This window comes from Cyprinodon variegatus, unplaced genomic scaffold (genome assembly GCF_000732505.1).
Source record: "Cyprinodon variegatus isolate N-32 unplaced genomic scaffold, C_variegatus-1.0 Scaffold242, whole genome shotgun sequence".
Classification (NCBI taxonomy): domain Eukaryota; kingdom Metazoa; phylum Chordata; class Actinopteri; order Cyprinodontiformes; family Cyprinodontidae; genus Cyprinodon; species Cyprinodon variegatus.
Window position 1 is genome coordinate 268753 of NW_015150695.1, and position 9092 is coordinate 277844.

The 9092-nt window shown below is 35.1% G+C and overlaps 1 long non-coding RNA gene across 1 annotated transcript in view; it reads right to left on the reverse strand.

Moving 5' to 3' along the window:
* Window positions 1–835: 835 nt before the first annotated feature.
* The window catches only part of LOC107089172, a 10369-nt gene continuing 2112 nt past the window's right edge, over window positions 836–9092 (reverse strand). Inside the window, exons 2-3 of the long non-coding RNA XR_001481425.1 lie at window positions 3705–4128; window positions 836–2853 (exon numbers count right to left, since the gene is read on the reverse strand). This is a non-coding gene — a long non-coding RNA (uncharacterized LOC107089172). The remainder of the gene's footprint in view (window positions 2854–3704; window positions 4129–9092) is intronic.

Genomic DNA, 9092 nt, shown 5'->3' on the forward strand with positions numbered 1-9092 from the left:
AATTATCATCTATTGCTTCCTGTAATCGCATCAGATCTCTTTTGAACAATAATCTCATGTTGAGCGTCTGGAAGTGGAGCCCTCCTCCCTGTTTATTGTTCTCCACTCCGGTAAAGCACAATTCAATTGAGGAGTCTGCTATTAGATTTTTAGCTCTGTAGAATAACCCAAAATCGTATTTTTGCTGGAAATTATCAATACATCTTGGAGAGCAAAAGGAAGAAGACACAGAGCAAAAGTAGACCCTGGGTAGAGTGAGGAGGGATGTAATACAGCAGATGAAAGATGAGCAGGAGTAGAATAAAAGACTTTCACCAACTGGAGAAGGGCTTTATTGACATGCTGGGGTCAGATGTATATGCTACAGTTTGCAAATCACATCAAAACTGCAAAACACTGCTCTTCCACAGTACCCACTTTATTGTGCGCCTGGTAAATGTGGTAAGTAAGTGGGTACATACTAAAATGAGGAAAGGAGGAAGTGTATTGTAGATAAAAAAAGAACATCAACAGAAATCCCACAAACAATATAAGGGGGAAGTAAAAAACAAGCTGTATCTATTTTTATTGGTTTGATATCTTATAATAACATTTTCCAAAAACTTTAGAAAATACTGCAAACATGTCAAACAAGGTAAACTTTCAGTGTCTGATGAAAAAACAATTGTAAACATTAAGTATTATTCAGAATCAGCAGCTGTTTAAAGATGCAAATAAACCAACCAACCAAAAGGTGACATACAATGATAATAGAACCATAAAAACAGAACAACACAAGTGCCACCTAAAGCATGTTTTCACATTAATGATTCTGCCATTGAGAAATGACAACATTATAAAAACTTTAACTTAAACTTTTTCTAAGGAGTAATTTCTGGTTTGATTAGGCTGGAGTTTCCCTTCCACAGAGCCACACAGAACATGGAGGGTTTTCAGGAGTTACAGTATGGGGTTTTAACCACATTTTATGTACTGTTTCAGATAATAGAGAACTATAGTATAACTAGGTCCTTCAGTAATTTTTAGCTGACACCTGTTTTTACATGGAGATTTTTAACTCACACTTGTTTTACATGAATTATTGATTATATTGTTTGATTTTGTAAATAAATTGTTAAAGTCAAAAAGTCATCTCTTATGTACTGTGTCAAATGATGGAGAACTAGAATGTAAGAAACTCATTATTTAAGGGATTTTTAGCTGACACTTGTTTTTACATAAATCGTGATTTTTTTTTAGCTCACACTTGTTTTATATAAATAAATGATTATATTGTTTGATTTTTAAAATACAGTTTAAAAAATTGATTATTTAGCCTCTGGTGTTTGATGTTTGCCTTGTTGAGGTCCCTTCTTATTATGGATTCAGAGTAATTGAAGTTGCATAAATTTGGGAGGGAATCCAAATAAAATACAACTGTACACAATTGTTTGACCTAAAAGTAAAAAAAAAAAGAACAGACTTACCACCCCTAACTTTACATAGCCCAAAACTGCCTTCATATCAGAAGAGCTTTGTATAGTCAACTACAATACAACCACATCGCTATGTACTGGGATTTTGATTCAGGTAAATTAATTTGATTAATTTTCTTTTTACACTCCCTTTGCTGTCATTCTGATTTTCTTTATGTCTTCTAATGATTATTTTCACTAAAATATTTCCTAAAAGTTTACCACTAAAAGTTTTACCATGAAAAAAGCAAAGAAAATCGGAACAGCTGAGACTGATTCTGTCTGAATGCGGGGATGCATGATACACCAAAATCAAGCTGTGTGTCATGGAAAAGTACAAGGTAGAGTTTAGTTCTAGTTTCAAATTTTCCCAAAAAGAGAAAGGAAATAAATAAAAATCAAAGTAAAATCCTCCCTTCCTAACCCAACATTTTTGGAGTACATCTCTACAAGCTGATTCTTTTCTGTAATTAAAAAATGTCAAGTTCACGCAATGGATGGAGGACACCTTGAAGCATCAGCTCTTGACACAAATTCTTGAAGAACTTTGATCTTTGAATGCCTCTCTAGCCTAAATATGTTTAAAGATAAACCACAGCTCTATGCATTCTTCCCACTGGTCCTCAAACACAGCATGTATTTGGGGAGCTATAAAGAGCCAGCCTTTGACACAAGGCTAAATGTATGCAAAAGTTTTGAAAATAATATCCGGTAGCTTAAAATTCAAAGTATTGAGAAAATTATTATCCATAATGGATTGTATTAGATTGTAAAGCTTTTTTGAGATTTATTGGCAGTTTAAGAGTTATACAAAACATTCAAAATATGACCTACTAAGGAGTAACAACAGGCAGGTGAAGGCCTGCCTGGTCTAAAATGTGTTCTACACAAACCAAGCCCAGCTCCCTTTCTCCGACTTACGTTCTCTAATGCATTAGAAGATTTAGCATCTTCACTGGCTAATGGGCTCAGATGGTAGAAAAGGCCTTGCATATGTCTTTAGTATCTAATGTAAAATGCACTTAAAATCAGCAATTACAAAGTGCTTTACTAAGTGGCAGGCAGGAGGCTCTAAAAGAAGTGAAGTGAAAACATCACCGGCAAACATCAGCTGATCTTACATCTTATTATATCCAGAGTGGTTTTCTCTCAAGTACCTCCAACCAAAAAAATGTTATCTGAGATGTTCCGCATCTATGGATCTTTATCTTCAAAAGAGCATGACTCACCTGACAGTGGAAGAACAGATGATTGAGCAATGAAAGGGATCAGAAATTAACCTGAAAGAATAACAGAATTATCATTGCACCCCTGGAGAGTTTTTTTTTTCTTTCTTTCTTTTTTTATCCTGTCCTTTGATAACTCGAATATAATTTTGTGTTTCACATCAGCTGTCCACCTGTAAATACATTTGAAACAGAGGCAGCATAACAAATTTAATTAGAAAGTCCATTAAAGTAAAGCAGGGCAAGTAATACAACACCTGATCATAAATTCAATTAAATCAAATAAAAACTTTTGGAATTTATTATCATTTGTAAGAATAAAATGAAAAAAGACAACACACTGAATTATTCTGCATATATTTTTTATTTTTTTTTTAACCAAACTTCATATTATTCCTGCAGCTTTTTGGAGAAAGCCCCAATGCCACCTGAGTAAATCATTTTAAAAATATTTTTTCACTGGAAACAGTTCAACTTTGCCCTCAAATGATAATCAGTGAAGATATTATTAGGGATCTTTGTTTTACACGCATGTATTTCGCAGTCCAGAAAACAAAAATTAAACAAAATTATTCATTATTTTAGGATTGAACTGATTGTAAATAATATAAATATTAAACTGAAAACACTTGCAGTAACTTCATTAAAAGTGGACTTTTATCCACAGAAGTAAGAATAATTCATACATTTTAGACTTACTACAACAGAATAACAGTATTCCCTTTACTAGACGGTGCATATTAGCTTGTAAACTATTTAACCTGAGTGCACCTTTTATTCCTCAAACATTGGGAATCTTTGTTAACTGCTTATGAATCAATTACTTTATTATAGTGCTATTATTTTCATTAAATAAAAAGATAATTTTCAATTTTATTTTATAGGCAGCATTTCTAACCAATGATGTTTAACACAACAAAAAAAGGTAAAAATTGTTTTGATTTTGATGATGCAAGTCGTACTCTGTCTGTATTTGGCTTTTCCTCCTAAATACAGGCAGACTGGGTGCGAGAAATCTGCTCACCTGTTTCTGTCGCTTTGAGGATGCCAAGGCATGAAGACCAAAGGAGCTCCCAGCCTCCATCAGAAGCCATCCATCCATCCAGCCTGCTCTCTTGAGTCACTTTTCATAATTATTGAATTACATTCCTGGCAACCCATTAAGGAGGACATTCTCTTCTTAACCACCTGCTCTTCTCCCCTCCTCCATCCCATTTTACGCCATCAATCTTTCAGCGTTACCGGAGCCCCTAAAAGCTTTCTGACTGCTCTATAATGGGGGACAGCGCGGGGTCAGGGGGTGCTGCCGGACTGTGTGCTCAGGAGCAGTGATGCCTCAGCATTCTGGAGGGGAGTGGGGCAAAGAGACGGGTCGTGGTAGTGGTGTGAGGGGGCATGGGGGGTCACTCTGCTGCGTGGCTCGAATAGGTCACTCACTGGACCTTTAGCTGGAAACATAAGGGGGAAAAAAGCAGTTATATGATTTTGTAGGCAAATGTTCTAGTTTCCTTTAAATTAAACTGATTTCAGAATGTAGAAAATTATTGTACCGCAGATTTTATTCTTTGGGATGATAGGCTATAATCTATAATATATATAATTTAATGTGATTCTGTTTATTTATATAGCGCCAATTCACAAAACGTCATCTTAAGGCACTTTACAGAGACAATTCAACCAGATCACACAGCAAAATTGATTTAAAGTTTTCTATCTAAGGAAAACCAGTTGATTGCATCGACTCATCGACTTGAAGGCAATCCCTCACACTAAGCATGCTTGTAGTGACAGTGGAGAGGAAAACTTCCTTTTAACAGGAAGAAACCTCCAGCAGAACCAGACTCAGTGTGAGCAACCATCTGCCGAAGCTGTTTTCTCTCTTTTCTTGCAAATAGGAAGAATTTCCCTTGGTCTGGCTCAGCTGGTGATTTACTACATTACCCAGAATGCTTCTTGCCTCTAAGACAGAAAGATGGGTGAAGAATGATAAGCGATACAGTACAAGGCAGTATTAACTACAGGTAGATCTTATTTTAAAGTATAACAGGAGATTAAGTTATTTTGGTTCAGTGGTGTTTTACTGTAATAAGTGAGTTTCTGTTCACTTTTCCTGTCTTCTTCTCATTATGTCTTATGTTTGTTATCACAACTGATCCTCTGATACAAACTTCTGAGGACCTCTGCACAGAACTCAAATTCAAAAATACAAACTGCTCTTTTTAAACACCATGACTTCTGCTGAACATGTAACTTAACAACAGACAGGTTTCATCCTTTATGTTAGCTTAGTCAGTGATGATACTTCTTTCATTCTACATGTACTAATTTATTCTCATTTAAGGAGTTGTTCAGAAAATGTTAAACTCTAAAGTTACAGAATGAACTTATGTTACAATAACATTTATCAGTCTTTTATATGTAATCAGGAAGTAGGTGTGATAAAATGTAAACTTGTAAAGTCTTCTGAAATTGGTGGATTCCTGCCTTTTAGCCAACTTTTGAATTCTTTATTTGGTTGACCTTATGCCCTCTGGAACAGGGTTGCTGGACAGTTGGCCCAAAATCCATTTATTTTCCTTTAGTTAACAAGTTTAACAAAGGAGCTGATAAATTGAGCCAGGATGAATAATGCTGGATGACTGATTAACATTTACCATCTACCATGAATAAAGACGTTTCAGTAAGTTAATACGAATGGTTTTAGGTAAAATATTCAATTGAGGATTAAGAAGATTTCATACTTTTTAAAGTTTTTACCATTTAACACATTAGCTCCCCATAAATGTTGGCATATGATCTAAGAGACAAAGGCACATTACTAAATGAAATGAAAATAATTTTTAGTTTGCAACATCAAAAAAAAAAAAAAAAAAAAAAAAAAAAAGTTTAAGACCACTGGTCAGTATTCAACCCCCCGAATCCAAACTTGTGTGGTGGCTGCAGCTACTATGTGTGAGGCATGTATCTACTAGCTTAATACATCTTGAGCAAAATATTTTTGTAAAAAAATAAAGTCACTCAGATTAGACAAAGGGCATTTGTAAAAATACATCTTAAAGTTTTGCCACAGGTATTAACTAGATTTAGGCTTAAATTTTGGGTGGGTTGTTTGAGCTGAAGTCTAATTTGATCTGAACTATTGAATATGTCCTTCAATTTTCCTTATAACTTTATGTAAACCTCAAAATTACTTTTCCCAACAATGTATTTATACTTGCCAGCCTCCCAAAATTACTAGATTTGTGGAGTGCCCTACTAATATCTGACAGATTTTCCAAAGTGAGCTGGGGAGTCTGTAGCTCTGCCATAGTTGCCACCTGAGCTTCCTCATTGCTTCTCCAGTTCATCCTGTGCTTGTCTGGTGTGTCAGTCAAAGTAAAATGCCTGTTTTTGTGTCTTACTAAGCATGTAGTTGAGTTATAATCTTTCAATCCAGACTGACACAGGTCTGTGTTATCATTGTCATTACCTCCCCCTACCCATCTTCCTTGATATCTTTTTATTTGATTTTTATTTAATTTAAAAGTATTAGAACACAGGGGGCTTGATACAAGTGTTTCAGGTTTTTATTTGTCTTTCCTCTTTAAAAAAAGGTTTTTGGTGAAAATTGCTTTGTTTCTGTACCATAACGAAACCTCTTGGGTTTTAGTAGAACCATCCCATGATCTGCTGCCCTTCAACAACTGACAGCCAACTGTACAGGGGACACAAACCTGTCATTTAGACTTAAATTAGGCTGACTGAAACATCTGTAACAGCTCTGGCTTTATATTTCAATAGCCACAGAGCACCCTCACAGCTCTCCAGATGCTAAACTCTCCAGCATTTTGGGTTTAGTGCAATTTGCCATAATTAATTACATTTTTAATTAATTGAACTTGTTCATATAAATTAAGGACATTTTTTAAAACATTTAATGCAAAAAAAAACATATTCAGGAAACATGGCAATAAAAAACTGACTGAAAAAATTACCATAGGCTGCAAAAAAAAAGTTATTTCTTACAGTAAGTGCTTTTTTTCTATAAATGAAGAGGTAAGTAAGACACTTTGCCAATGGAACAAGATGATTGACATTTAAAATAATAATTAAAAAAAAACAATTGCAGTGTGTTTTTTCAAGTGCATATTATCTAATCCTCTCATTTTAAGATTAAAAATGCTCATTCCATTGGTAAGTAATCTTATCTAACAACTTATATTGGGGTTAATACATGTAATTTAAGAGATTTTTACTTATTTCTAGTTGATTTTTGGAGCGTATGATGTGTGTATTGAATGAGTTTATGGAGAGACTGCAGCACATCATTTTCCATTGTTGGTTCTACTATTAGTGGATTATACCTCAGCAAGAGATCAATGGTAAATGATTTATTTACCTTTACTGGGGCAGTGATAACATTTAGGTTCTTTTAAAGGTTATAAAATACTTCTAGGTAAAATCCTAGAAAGTAAACATAGTGCCTAGATAGTTCAATCTTTTTGCAATAAATTGCATTCAGATAAATGCACACACCTGGTGTTAAAGTGACTGTGAGTCACTAGTAGCAGCACTTTCTCTGTCAGTCATCAGATGAGCACCAACATCGCACATGGCGTTCTGGTATGTTGCCCTGCATTGCTCTTTTCGCTGTGTCCTCCAGGAGATTCCACCCAAGTCGATGTTAAGTGAATAGTAAGGTTAGATTTGTCTTTACCCTGCTGGCTTATTGACTCGCCTGTCAATACCACTGCAGGCAAAATCTATAAGACCTGTAAATGTTATCTCAACATCCTTTTATGTGTGTGCAAATGTCCATGCATGACGTGTTACAGAGAAAAGATATATCTGCAGTACATATATCGGTCGGGACAAAAATTTTAAAGGAGAAACATGTTTTCTAAAAAATAAGGTGAAGTTTACCAATGGCTCCTCACTTACACACAAAGTCACAGTGTTCATTAAACACCAAAGGAGACCTTTATGTTAAGATATTTCTAAACATATTCTTTTCTACTTGCAACATGATTCAATGGCTGTATTCAGCTGCACCATACCCCCCTTAGAAAAAGTAAAAATCAACTTATTGTATTTATCTTGGTGTTTTAGCACAATATCTTAATCTAAATCTTATACAAAAACTACATACAGATATACATTATGATGCCACCAAGTGACTATGATTCCATTCAAATGCTGGGTAAATGCATTGAAGAAATCCAGGCATGGATGTTCCAGCATTTTCTTCAGCTGAATTAAAACAAAACTGAAATAATGCATTTTGGATCAAAGGAAGAGAGCATTTAAATATTAGCACACAGCTTCAGTTAAGACAGTTGGAAACAACCAATCAGTCTCTAAATCTGGGTGGAGAGATGGACTCAGACCTGAACCTTCAGAGGCTCATTAAGGCAGCAACAAAGTCAGCCTTCTATTAACTAAAGAATGTCTCTAAGATTAATGTACTGATGTTTTAGCAGGATCACGAAAAAGGAACTCATGTCAAATTGATTGCTGCAACAGAACTTCACAGATCTGACTAAAAACTTGATCAGCAAGCTGAGGCTGATCTAGAATCCTGCTGCCCATATCTTCACTAAAACTAAGAATGCGGAGCACATAATCCAAGGGTTAAAGTTCTGAGACCGGCTCCCCATATCTCTGAGAACAGACTTCAAAATACTTCTTCAGTCTATAAATCACCGAATGGTTTAGGATTACTGTACAGAGTTGTTGTCAGTGTATCTCCACCAAGACCTCTCAGGTCTTCTGGCACAAATCTATTCTGCATATTTAGAACCAGAACCAAACATGGAAAAGCATCTTTTAGTTCATATGCAACACTAATCTGGAATAAACCACCGGAAAAGGGAAACAATTCTGAAACCCCAATTTGTTTTAGATTAAGATTAGAAACATATTTGTTCAGAGCAGCCTTTGGCAGTGCTATCTAAGCACTTTGAAATTTCTGGCTACTGAATGTGATGATGACACACACACACACACACACACACACATATATATATATATATATATATATATGTGTGTGTGTGTGTGTGTGTGTGTGTCTGATTCTGAAATAATTAATCGGATGAATTGTGACTTGAAATATTTGTCAACTAATTTAGTAACTGATTAATCATTATTATTGTAATCGTGTAAAATGGACTGACTCTAAAGTATGCCTTAAGCTGACAAAGTGACCTACTTAGAGCAGCACCAAGATTGAAAAAAAAAATGTGTTAACATTCTGCGTTAAAGATAAAAATCTTTTTCATCTATCAATGGGGTCTATCAAGTACTCCTCATGTGGAAAAGTTTTAGTTTCACCTGGTTTAGTTTCATAAACAGTCTTATTTAGGGGTTTAGGGTTCTGCGCAGTATCTTAGCTGTTTCTAGGACTGCGCTCTTCTGGACAGAGACCTCTGATGTT